The following is a 13,224-nucleotide window of genomic DNA, read 5'->3' as shown; positions in this document are numbered from 1 at the left end:
GAGAGAGTGCAGGCCAAGCTGAGGGGACCCCTTCCCATGCACAAATTTTGTGCACCGGGCCTCTAGTTTAGTATATTCATAAAATTGTGAAATCATTATTACTAATTCCAGAACATTTTTGTACCCTAAAAGAAATTACATGCCCACTAGCAATCAATCTCATTCCTCTTCCCCCAACCCTAGTGATAACTAATCTACTATCTGTATCTATAGATTTTCCTATTCTGGACATTTTATATGAATGGAATTCAACAATATATGATCTTTTATAATTGGCTTCTTTTACTTAGCATAATTTTTTCAAGGGTCATCACATTGTAGTATCCAGGTGTCTCAGTAACTCTTCTTTTTATAGGAGCTCTCTGAGCCAATAATTTGTGGGTTAGGTTATCACAGCATTTCCTACATTTTAGATAACTAAAGAAATTCATTTGAAACTGAAGGGAAGCCAGAATGAATATAACCCAGAATGAATGAGATTATGTCCATCCTCATCTTTGGCATTGACACAGTTGTGCTAAGCCAAAGATCTGTCTTCATAGTATGGCAGGTCAAAGGCATATATTGTGACCTCCTGCTGGCACTGGTCTAGTCTAGGAAAGGCTCTTTGGTGCTGGTGGGATGAGTCAAGCATCTCATAGTTTGTGTTTCTGACTTGGGCAGAGCTTGGGTGCAATTATTCATCTTCAGACATCTGAGAATAGTATATTGGGGATCTCTTGGTTCCATTTGTTCTGTTTGCCAGTGGGCAGAGTATACTGCACTGTGCAGACAGGTTAGACAGTTTATTGCAGGCTGCTGAAAGCAGATTAAAAACCATCAGCTTGGTGGGAAACTAGCTCAGAATCCAACCCAAATGTCAGATGAAATATTTACACAGCCAGGAGATACACCAAGGAAAACAGTGTGCCCTTTGTGTGTCTGTCTGAGTGTGCAGGAACACACAGAGCTGCTGACCATTTGTCAACTTCCAAGATTTATTCTGCTGCTTCTGGCAAGGGACAGTTTAATGATTTAATAGCTTGTCAACACATACACAGAGAAACAAGGACTGGCACTTCCTCGTTTTTTTTTTGTTGTTGTTGTTGTTTGTTTGTTTGTTTGTTTTTCTTTGCTTTAAATAGGAATTCCTAGTCTAAGTCACTGGAACCTGGAAATCAGACTGTCAGGTTTCTCTTGACTTGAGTGCACAGCTCCTGAATTTGAGCATGATGAATGTTATAATTTCCCTGTTATAAAAACACAGGGTTGCTACCCTTTCAGAAGAACCCTTTGAGTTCATGTCCTAAAGCCCGAGTGTTTACTTCAGACCATTGCTGTGAGCCAATTTCAAATGGAGTGAAACTGTTTTGTTTCTGTCCCATGAAGCTCTTGAGTTGAAAGCTTGTTTGATCAATCCAGTGCCTGGTTGCCACATTTACTTTAGAGATGGAAATGTTATTTAGAGGTTTTAATGGGGAAGAAGAGTGGATTTGTTGTGCAGAGTATTATTCTCCAGGCATCTTTTGGCAGTTTTAAGTTTCCTGAAAGCAGAGACCATGTCCTCTTCAGCTCAGCAAACTCTACAGTGCCTAATACAGTACTAGTACACAGTCACCTTATTTGACTAATTTTCAGACAATTCAACCATGATCTAGTGAGTAGAATGACAACTTACCCAGAGGGTTACATTTTATATTTGAACTAGAGGCCCGGTGCACGAAATTCGTGCATGGAGGGGGGTTGTCCCTTAGCCCAGCCTGTACCCTCTCCAATCTGGGACCCCTCAAGGGATGTCCAACTGCCTGTTTAGGCCCGATCCCGGTGGTGGGATTGGGCCTAAACAGGCAGTCAGACATCCCTCTCACAATCCAGGACTGCTGGCTCCCAACTGCTCACCTGGCTGCCTTCCTGATTGCCCCTAACCGCTTCTGCCTGCCAGCCTGATCACCCCCTAACCACTCCGCTGCCAGCCTGTTTGCCCCCAACTTCCCTCCTCTGCCGGCCTGGTCACCCCTAACTGCCCTGTCCTGCAGGGTTGATCACCTCCAACTGCCCTCCCTTGCAGGCCTGGTCCCTCTCAACTGCCCTCCCTTGCAGGCCTGGTCCTTCTCAACTGCCCTCCCTTGCAGGCCAGATGGCACCCAACTTCCCTCCCCTGCTAGCCATCTTGTGGTGGCCATCTTGTGTCCACATGGGGGCAGGATCTTTGACCACATGGGGGCAGCTATATTGTGTGTTGCAGTGATGATCAATCTGCATATTACTCTTTTATTAGATAGGATAGAGGCCTGGTACAGGGGTGGGGGCCAGCTGGTTTGCCCTGAAGGGTGTCCCTGATCAGGGTGGGGTTCCCTTGAGGCCTGGGGCGGCCTGAGCGAGGGGCCTGTGGTGGTTTGCAGGCCAGCCATGCCTCCTGTCAACCCAAGCAGAGGCCCTGGTATCTGGAATTTATTTTCCTTCTACAATTGAAACTTTGTAGCCTGGAGCGGAGCCAAGCCTGGGGCTCCCTCCGAGGCTGGCAGCCATTTCTGTTGGGCTTATAATTGAAACTTTGTAGCTTAATCGGGTGGGCCCGACCAGGGTGTGCGGAAAGCTTTGCTTCCCCTGTTGCCACCGGCAACCCTGGCCTGCTCTCTCAAGCTCCGTTCTGCCGCCATTTCTGTTTAAATTTGTTTACCTTCTATAATTGAAACTTTGTAGCTTGAGTGGAGGCTTAGGCCTGGCAAGGGCAGGCGGAAAGCTTGGTTTCCTCTGTTACCTAGGAAACCTTGCTCTCTGTGGCTGTAGCCATCTTGGTTGGGTTAATTTGCATACTCGCTCTGATTGGATGGTGGGCGTGGTTTGTGGGTGTGTTGGAGGTATAGTCAATTTGCATATTTGTCTATTATTAGGTAGGATAATACTTATGGTACGCTGGGCCTTTATCCCAAAGAGAGGTAGTATAGTGAAGTGATATAGCGCTTTACTTTTCAAACTTCAATATGCAAGTTATATTACCTAGGGATTGTTAAATGCAAATACTGATTCTCTAAGTCCAATTGGAGCCTGATATTGTGCCTTTCTTGCAAGCTTCCTGTGATACAATACTGACAGTCCAGAGACCACACTTTGAGTAGCAAGGGTCTAGAGCTATGTTGTCCAATATGGTAGCCATTAGCATTTGGAATTTGACTAGTCCAAATGAGATATGTTCTAAGTGTAAGGTCCACATCAGAATTCAAACTCAGTAAAAAAAAAACAAAAAAAGTATAATATCTCATTGATAATTTTATATTGATTATCTGTTGAAAAGTATTTTGAATAATTGGATTAATTAAAATATAGGGTTGGGCAAAAGTAGGTTTATAGCTGTAAGTATATGAAACAGAGTTTACTCTTGTATTATTTTTTAAATTATTGTATTATTTATTTGTATTACAACTGTAAAGCTACTTTTGCCTACCCCTGAATATTCTTAAAATTAACTTCACCAGTTACTTTTTTACTTTTTGTTGTTGTTTTAACTATGTTCCCTATTTTTAAACTACCAATTTGTACTTCTCAATTTCTTCACTTTTTCACTCAGGCCCCCACCCACCTCCAATCTGGCAACCCTTCAGTGAACATAGGATTCATATATCTTTTCTAATATATGTTTTGGATTTCTTTGGATAAATACCCAGAAGTAGATGCACTGGGTCATAATGCAGGTCCATTTTTAATTTTTTGAGGTAACTCCATACTGCTTTCCACAGTGGCTGCACCAATCTGCATTCCACCAACAGTACACAAGAGTTCCAATTTCTCTGCATCCTGGCCCACACTTCTTATTCATTGACTTAATGATGATAGCCATTCTTATAGGTATAAGATGATAGCTCATTGTGGTTTTAATTTGCATTTCTCTGTCATTGGTGACACTGAGCATCTTTTCATATGTCTGTGGCAGTCTGTGAGTACTCTTTGGAGAAATAATTTAGGTCCACTGCCCATTTTTAAATTAGATTGTCTGGCTTTTTGGTGTTAAGTTGTATGCATTCCTTACACATTTGGATATTAACCTCTTATCCAATATATCATTGGGAAATATCTTCACACATTTGATGGGTTGTCTTTTCTTTGACTGATGGTTTCCTTTCCTGTTCAAAAACTTTTTAGTTTGATGCAGTCCCATATGTTTATTCTTTACTTTGTTACCCTTTCTCTACAAGATATATCAGAAAAAAATATTGCTAAGAGAAATGTCAGAGATTTTACTGCCTATGTTTTCTTTTAGAAGTTTTATGGTTTGAAGTCTTATATTTAAGCCTTTAATCCATTTTGAGTTTATTCTTGTATATGGTATAGGAAAGTGCTCTAATTTCATTTTTTGCATGTATCTGTTAAGTTTTCATAATACCATTTATTGAATAGATTATCTTTGCCCCTTTTTGTATTCTTGTCTTTTATCATAAATTAATTGACCATATAGGTGTGGGTTTATTTCTGGGCTCTCTATTCTGTTCCATTGATCTTTATGTCTGTTTCATGCCAGTACCATATGGTTTTGATTACTATGGCCTTGTAGTGTAGTTTGATATCAGGTAGTATGATATCTCCAACTTTGTTCTTCTTTCTCAAAATTGCTATGGCTAATCAGGGTCTTTTGTGTTTCCATATAAATTTTTGAATTATTTGTGCTAATTCTCTGAAAAACGCCATTGTTATTTTAATAGTGATTGTATAGTATGAACATTTTAATAATGTTAATTCTTTCTGTTCATGAGCACAGTATATTCTTCAATTTATATGTGTCTTCTTCAAGATTTTTAATGTCTTCTAATTTTTCAAGCACAGGTCTTTTGCCTCCTTGGTTACATTTATTCATAGGTATTTCATTTTTTGATGCAATTGTAAGTGGGATTGTTTTCTTAATTTCTCTTTCTGTCATTTTATTATCTGACTATATAAAAACCCAGGGTCCATAACATCCAAAATGACTGAAGGCTCGATCCACTGGAAGTCAGTGCTGGGTTGCCATGGTGACCCAGCACTGACTGCCACTGCTGCAGGCACCCCAACCCAGCACTGACTGCTGAGGGGGCTGCAGATCAGGCCCAAACAGAGGCCTGGAGAGAGAAGCAGGGTCCAATCCATAGCCTCAGTGACAGCTGTTGATCAGCCTTTGCCTCTCTCTTTCCCTCCGGGCCTAGCCAGCAGCCGAGCCTCTCTTTCTCTCTGGCCTCCACTGGGGCTGCTGATCAGCGCCACCTCTCTGATCAGGCCCATTGATAGGCCCGGAGACACTGACTGGCATAGAAACCAACCAATCAGAACCAAATCTGAGTGAAGTGTGAGGAGCCAATGGCTGCCTAAAAGGCGGAGCTTTTGACGTTGAGTGGCATAGAAACCGACCAATCAGAACCTAATCTGGGTGAACTGTGGAGGCAGAACCTAAGGTGAGGGCTGAGGAGGGGTTTTAGAAGGCAGCTATGCTCACCACTATACCACCAACGCAACTTGAGGAGGGGTTTTAAAGGCAACAGCTGTTTTGTGTAAGGTGTAAGAAAGCGGTTCAACTTTTTAATGGCTGACTATCAGTCCAGATATAGGGATTATGTATTTTTGTCTGCCAAGAGCATCTCCTCCTGCTGAAAAAGGCTTTCCTCCCCCCATTTAAGCAATCCTATCCTGTATAATCTATCTATACTAATAAAAGTGTAATATGCTAATTAGACTGGGTTGACTGGCCATCTTCTGGATGTCCGATTTCCTTCCGGACAAAGCCATGGTGGTGGGGGTTGAGGCAGAGAGGGCAGTTGGGGTGATCAGGCCAGCATGGGAGAGCAGTTGGGGGTGAGATCAGGCTGGCAGGGGAGGGCCGTTCAGGGTGAGATCAGGCCCACAGGGGAGGGCAGTTGGGAGCAACCAGGCTGGCAGGGGAGGGGAGTTGGGGGTGAGATCAGGCTGGCAGGGGAGGGCAGTTAGGGGTGATCAGGCCAGCAGGGGAGGGCCGTTGGGGATGAGATCAGGCCAGCAGGCAGAGAAGTTAGGGGCTATCAGGCAGGCAGGCAGGTGAGCAGTTAGGAGCCAGTGGTCCCAGATTGCGAGAAATATGTCCGACTGCTGGTTTAGGCCCAATCCTAAACCAGCAGTAGGACATCCCCCAAGGGGTCCCAGATTGGAGAGGGTGCAGGCTGGGCTGAGGGAACCTCCCCCCATGCATGAATTTCATGCACCAGGCCACTAGTTGGTGTATAAAATGCAACCAATTTCTGAATACTAATTTTGTATACTACTTTACTGAATTCATTTATCAGTTCAAATAGTTTTTTTAAACCTTTTTTTTTTTTTTTAACTCACCCAAGGTTACATATTTGTTGATTTTCAGAGAGAGGGGAAGAGAAGAGAAAGAGAAACATCAATGCAAGAGAGAAACATTGATTGGCTATCTCCCATACACACCCTGATAGGGATTCGAACCTGCAACCTTTTGATGTACGGGACAATGCTCCAACCAACTGAGCCACCCAGACAGGGAAGTTTTAATAGTTTTTTTGGGGAAATCTTTAGGATTCTCTATACAGGGTGGGGCAAAAGTACTTTTACAATTGTTCAGATGGAAAATAATACAATAAATAATATTACAAGAATAAAATCTGTTTTTCATGTACTCACAACTGTAAGCCTACATTTGCCCCAATCTGTATATAGCATTATGTCATCCGCAAATAATGACTGTTTTACTTCTTTCTTACCAGTCTGCATGCCTTTTATTTCTTTTTCTTGTCTGATTGCTGTGGCCAGGACTTGTAATACTGTGTTGAATAAAAGTGGTAAAAATGGAAATCTTTAAGATCAGGAACAAGGATATAGTGATTTTAAGGAAAGCGCTTTTAGCTTTTCCCCATTGAGTATGATGTTAACTATGGTTTTGACATAACTATGGGTTTGTCATGGCCTCTATTATGTTGAGATATGTTCCCTCTATTCCCTCTTTGCTGAGATTTTTTGTCATAAATGGATGCTGGATTTTTTCAAATGCTTTTTCTTTTCATTAATTGATATGATCATGTGATTTTTATCTTGCTTTACTTTATGTGGTATTTCATGTTAATTGAATTGCAGATAGTAAATAAAACTTGCATCACAGGAATAAATTTAACTTGATAATGGCATATCTTTTAAATGTATTGCTAAAGTTGGTTTGCCAATATTTTGTTAAAGATATTTGCATCTATGTTCATCAGGGATATTGGACTATAGTTTACTTTCTTTGTAGTGTCTTTATCTGGTTTCAGAATTAGGATAATGTTGGCCTTATTAAATGAGCTTGGGAGTCTTTCCTCCTCTTGAATATTTTGGAATTGTTTGAGAAGGATAGGTGTTACTTCTTTGAGTGTTTGGCAAAATTCACCTGTGAAGCCATCTGGCCCAAGACTTTCGTTAGTTGAGAGGGGTATTTTTTATTACTCCTTTGATTTTGTTTGTTGTCATTGGTATGATCAGATTTTCTGTGTCATTTTTATTTAGTCTTGGAAGATTGTATGTTTCAATGAATTTACCCATTTCACCCAGATTATCCAATTTGTTAGCATACAGTTGTACATAGTATTTTCCTATAATAATTTTTATTTTTGTAGTACCAGTTGTTACTTCTCCTCTTTAATTTCTGATTTTATTTCTTGGGTATCTTCTCTCTTTTTATTTTTTTATCTTTTCTGCTATTTCTCGCTCTCTTTTTTATTGACTCTGATTGAAAGTTTATTAATTTTGTTTATCTTTTCTATTTTATTTCCTCTCTGATTATTATTATTTCCTTCTTTCTACTCACTTTGGGCTTTGTTTGTTGTTCTTTTTGTGATTCCTTTAGGTGTAAGGTTACATTCTCTATTTGACATTTTTCTTGTTTCTTAAAGTAGGCCTATAGTGCTATGTTTTTCCCTCTTAGAACTCCTTTCACTTTGTCCTATACATTTTTGATTGTTGTGTTCTCATTTTTATTGCTATCAATGTTCTTTTAATTTCTTCCTTAATTTTATATTGCTAACCCATTCATTATTTAGTAACATGTTATTTAGCCTCCATGTGTTGTCTGTTTTTCAGTTTACTCTTGTAATTTATTTCTAGTTTAATACTACTGTTGTTGAAGATGATGCTTGATATAATTTTAAACCTCATAAATATATTTAGGCTTGGTTTATAGTCTAACATGTGGTCTATACTGGAAAATGTTCCATGTGCACTTGAAAAGGATGTATATTGTGCTGCTTTGGGGTGTAATGCTCTGAAAATATCATTTAAATCTTTATGGTCTCCTGTATACTATTGATTTCTTCCATTATATCCATCAAGATTTGCTTTATATATTTAGGTGCTCCTATGTTGACTGAATAAATGTTTACAAGGGTTGTATCCTATTGTTGGATTGATCCCTTTATCATTATGTAATGTCCTTAGTCTCTTGTTATAACTTTTGTTTTAAGTCTATTTTGTCCAAGTATTGCTACCCTATCTTGTCTATTTGTTTATATTTTCATGACATCTCTTTTTCTATCCCTATAGTTTTAGTCAGTGTCTGTCTTCCATTCTGAAATGGGTCTCTTATAGATGGTATATATATGGGTCTTCTTTTCTTTTATTTAATTAAATCTTTATTGTTGAAAGTATTACACATGTCCCCTATATTTCCCCATTTACCCCTTCTTACCTGACCCCATCCCTCATCTCAGGCCTTCACCACCCTATTGTCTGTGTCCATGGGTTATGCATATATGCATATAAGTTCCTTGGTTGATCTCTTCCCAACCACCCACCTCCACCTCCCCTCTGACATTCCACAGTCTGTTCCATGCTTGTGTCACTAGATTTATTTTTCTCATCAGTTTATTTTGTTCATTAGATTCCATATATGAGGGAGATCTTGTGATACTTGTCTTTCTCTGACTGGCTTATTGCACTTAGCATAATACTCTCTAGGTCTCTCCATGCTGTCTCAAAGGGTAAGAGATCCTTCTTTTTTTAAAGTTTCTTTATTGATTAAGGTGTTATATATGTTTCCTTATTCCCCCAATACCCCCCATCCCCCCACTCATGCCTTCACGCCCCTGTTGTCTGTGTCCATTGGTTAGACTTATATGCATGCATACAAGTCCTTTGGTTTATCTCTCCCCCTTACCCCCACCCTCCCCTACCTTCTCTCTGAGGTTTGATGGTCTGATCAATGTTTCTCTGTCTCTGGATCTGTTTTTGTTGATCACTTTATGTTGTTCATTATATTCCATAAATGAGTGAGATGATGTGATATTTATCTTTTTCTGACTGGCTTATTTCACTTAGCATAATGCTCTCCAGTTCCATCCATGCTGTTGCAAATGGTAAGAACTCCTTCTTTTTTACTGCAGCATAGTATTCCATTGTGTAGATATACCACGATTTTTAATTCACTCACCTGCTGATGGACACTGAGGCTGTTTCCAAATCTTAGCTATGGTAAATTGTGCTGCTATGAACATGGGGGTGCATATATACTTTCTAATTGGTTTTTGCAGTTTCTTGGGATGTATTCCTAGAAGTGAGATCACTGGGTCAAATGGAAGTTCCATTTTTAATTTTTTGAGGAAACGCCATACTGTTCTCCACATTACCTGATGGGTTCCTTTTTCTCCGCATCCTCACCAGCACTTGTCGTTTGTTGATGTGCTGATAATAGCCATTCTGATAGGTGTGAGATGGTACTGAGTTGTCGTTTTGATTTGCATCTCTTGGATGATTAGTGACTTTCAGCATGTTTTCATATGTCTCTTGGCCTTCCTTCTGTCTTCTTTCGAAAAGTGTCTATTTAGGTCCGTTGCCCAGTTTTTGATTGGGTTGTTTATCTTCCTTTTGTTAAGTTGTATGAGTTCCCTGTAAATGTTGGAGATTAAACCCTTATTGGTGATAACATTGGCAAATATGTTCTCCCATGCAGTGGGCTTTCTTGTTGTTTTGTTGATGGTTTCTTTTGCTGTACAAAAGCTTTTTATTTTGATGTAGACCCATTTGTTTATTTTTTCTTTAGTTTCCATTGCCCTAGGAGCAGTATCAGTGAAAAAATTGCTTCAGCATATGTCTGGGATTTTGCTGCCTGCGGATTCCTCTAGTATTTTTATAGTTTCCCATCTTATGTTTAAGTCCTGTATCCATTTTGAATTTATTTTTGTGTATGGCGTAAATTGGTGGTCTAGTTTCATTTTTTTGTATGTATCTGTCCAATTTTCCCAACACCATTTATTGAAGAGACTGTCTTGACTCCATTGTATGTTCATGCCTCCTTTGTTGAATATTAATTGAGCATAGTGGCTTGGGTCAATTTCCGGGTTCTCTATGCTATTTCACTGATCTAGATGTCTATTCTTGTGCCAGTACCAGCCTGTTTTGAGAACAGTGGCTTGGTAATACAGCTTGATATCTGGTATTGCGATCCCACCTGTTTTGTTTTTCTTTCTCAGGATTGCTATGGCTATTCGGGGCCTCTTTTTATTCCAGATGAATTTTTGGAGAGTTGGTTCTAGATCAGTGAAATATACCGTTGGTATTTTAATGAGGAGTGCATTGAATCTATAGATTGCTTTGGGTAGTATGGACATTTTGATTATGTTGATTCTACCAATCCACGAACATGGTATGTTCTTCCATCTGTTTATGTCTTCGTCTATCTCTTTTTTCAATGTCCTGCAGTTTTCCGTGTATAGGTCTTTTACCTCCTAGGTACCTTAATTTTTTTAAGGCGATGGTAAATGGGATTGTTTTTTAGTCTCTTTTTCTGTAAGTTGATTATTGGTGTATAGAAATGCCATAGATTTCTTGGCATTAATTTTGTATCCTGCTACATTGCCAAATTCGTTTATTAAGTCTAATAGTTTTTGATGGAGTCTTTAGGGTTTTACATGTACAGTATCATGTCATTTGCAAATAAGTACAGTTTTACTTCTTCTTTTCCAATTTGGATGCCTTTTATTTCTTCTTGTTGTCTGATCACAATGGCTAGTACTTCCAGTACTATGTTGAACAAGAGTAGTGAGAGTGAGCATCCCTGTCTTGTTCCTGTTCTTAGGGGAAATGAGTTTAGTTTTTGCCCATTGAGTATGATGTTGGCTGTGGGTTTGTCATATATGGCTTTTATTCTGTTGAGGTATGATCCTTCTATTCCCACCTTGATGAGCGTTTTTATCAAGAAAGGGTGTTGGATTTTGTCAAATGCTTTTTCTACATCAATTGATATGACTATATGATTTTTATCTCTCAATTTGTTTATGTGATGTATCACATTTTTTGATTTGCGGATATTGTACCCTGTTGCATCCCCGGGATAAATCCTACTTGGTCATGGTGTATGATCTTTCTGATGTACTGCTGGATCTGATTTGCTAGAATTTTGTTGAGGATTTTGGCATGTGTGTTCATGAGGGTTATTCGCCTGTAATTCTCTTCCATTGTGTTGTCTTTATCTGGTTTTGGTATTAGGGTGATGATGGCTTCATAGAATGAGCTTGGAAGTGTTCCTTCCTCTTGAATTTTTTGGAATAGTCTTAGGAAGATAGGTTTTACTTCTTCTTTGAATGTTTGGTAAAACTCCCCTGTGAAGCCGTCTGGCCCCAAGCTTTTGTTTGCGGGAAGCTTTTTGATGACTGCTTCAATTTCTTCCATAGTTACTGGCCTGTTGAGCTGTTTAGGTTCTTCCTGATTGAGTTTTGTAAGGTTGTATTTTTCTAGGAATATGTCCCTTTCCTTCAGGTTGTCCAGTTTGTTGGAATAAAGTTGTTCATAGTATTTTTTAACAATCCATTGTATTTTGGTGTGGTCTCTTATTTTGCCTCCTTCATTTCCGATTTTATTTATTTGGGTCCTCTCTCTTTGCTTCTTGGTGAGCCTGGCTAGAGGTTCATCAATATTGTTTATACTTTCAAAGAACCAGATCTTGGTTTCATTGATCGTTTATATTGTTTTATTTTGGTCTCTATGTCATTTATTTCTGCTCTGATCTTTATTATCTCCATCCTTATGCACACTCTGGGCTTTTCTTGTTGCTCTCTTTCTAATTCTTTGAGTTGTAGAGTTAGATGATTTATTACCATTTTTCCTTGTTTTTTGAGGTAGGCCTGTAGAGCTATAAACTTCCCTCTCAGGACTGCTTTCATTGTGTCCCATATATTTTAGATTGTTGTGTTTTATTGTCATTAGTTTCCAGGATGTTTTTAGTTTCTTCGTTGATCTCTTTGGTAACCCTATAATTGTTTGATAGCATGCTATTCAGTTTCCAAGGGTTTGAGTTTTTTGGATTGTTTTTATTGTAGTTTATTTCTAATATTATGCCATTGTGGTCTGCGAAGATGCTTGATATGATTTCAATCTTCTTGAATATGTGGAGACTTTGCCTGAAACCCAAGATGTGATCTATTTTTGAAAATGCCCCATGTGCACTTGAGAAGAACATATATTCCGTGGATTTGGGGTGAAATGTTCTGAAGATGTCAATTAAGTCCATCTTAAACAGTGAGTCATTTAGGATTGCTGTTTCTTTGCTGATTTTTTGTCTAGAGAATTTATCCAGTGATGTCAGTGGTGTATTAAAGTCCCCTACTATGATTGTATTGTTGTCAATCTCTCCCTTGATATCTTCCAGGTTTTTTTAATGTATTTGGGTGCTCCTGCATTGGGTGCATATATGTTTATCAGGGTTATATCCTCTTGTTGTATCAATCCCTTTAGTATTATGAAATGGCCTTCCTTATCTCTTGTTATGGCCTTCACTTTGAGGTCTATTTTGTCAGATATAAGTATTGCTACCACAGCTTTCTTTTTCATTTCCATTTGCCTGATAGATATTTTTCCATCCCTTCACTTTCATTCTGTGTGTGTCCCATGTTCTGAGTTGGGTCTCCTATAGACAGCTTATATATGGGTCATGTTTTTTGTTTATCCATTCACTCTTTTGATGCCTTTTGATTGAAGCATTAGTCCATTTATGTATAAAGTTATTAGTGAAAGGTACTTGTTTGTTGCCATTTTAAATTTTTGTGCCTGTATTCTTTCTTACCTTTTTATTTCTTCTTTTTACACCAGTCCCTTTAGCATTTCTTGCAATTCTGGCTTTGTAGTGATAAACCCCCTTAGCCTTTTTTTGTCAGTGAAACTCCTTATTTCCCCTTCAATTTTGAATGATACCCTTGCTGGATAGAGTATTCTTGGTTTCAGTCCATTGCTTTGCATCATTTTGTAAATTTCCTTCCATTCTTTTCTGTC

At 39.0% G+C, this 13,224-nt stretch overlaps 1 protein-coding gene across 1 annotated transcript in view; it reads left to right on the top strand.

Annotated features, from left to right (window-relative positions):
• HDAC8 (histone deacetylase 8) overlaps positions 1 to 13,224 on the top strand; it is a 486,506-nt gene that overhangs the window by 347,339 nt on the left and 125,943 nt on the right. The gene's annotated exons all lie outside the window — the stretch shown is intronic.

The sequence above is a fragment of the Eptesicus fuscus genome, chromosome 1 (assembly GCF_027574615.1).
Source record: "Eptesicus fuscus isolate TK198812 chromosome 1, DD_ASM_mEF_20220401, whole genome shotgun sequence".
In the NCBI taxonomy this organism is placed as follows: Eukaryota; Metazoa; Chordata; class Mammalia; order Chiroptera; family Vespertilionidae; genus Eptesicus; species Eptesicus fuscus.
The sequence above is the reverse complement of the archived record's forward strand: the minus strand, read 5'-3'. Positions and strand labels throughout refer to the sequence as shown.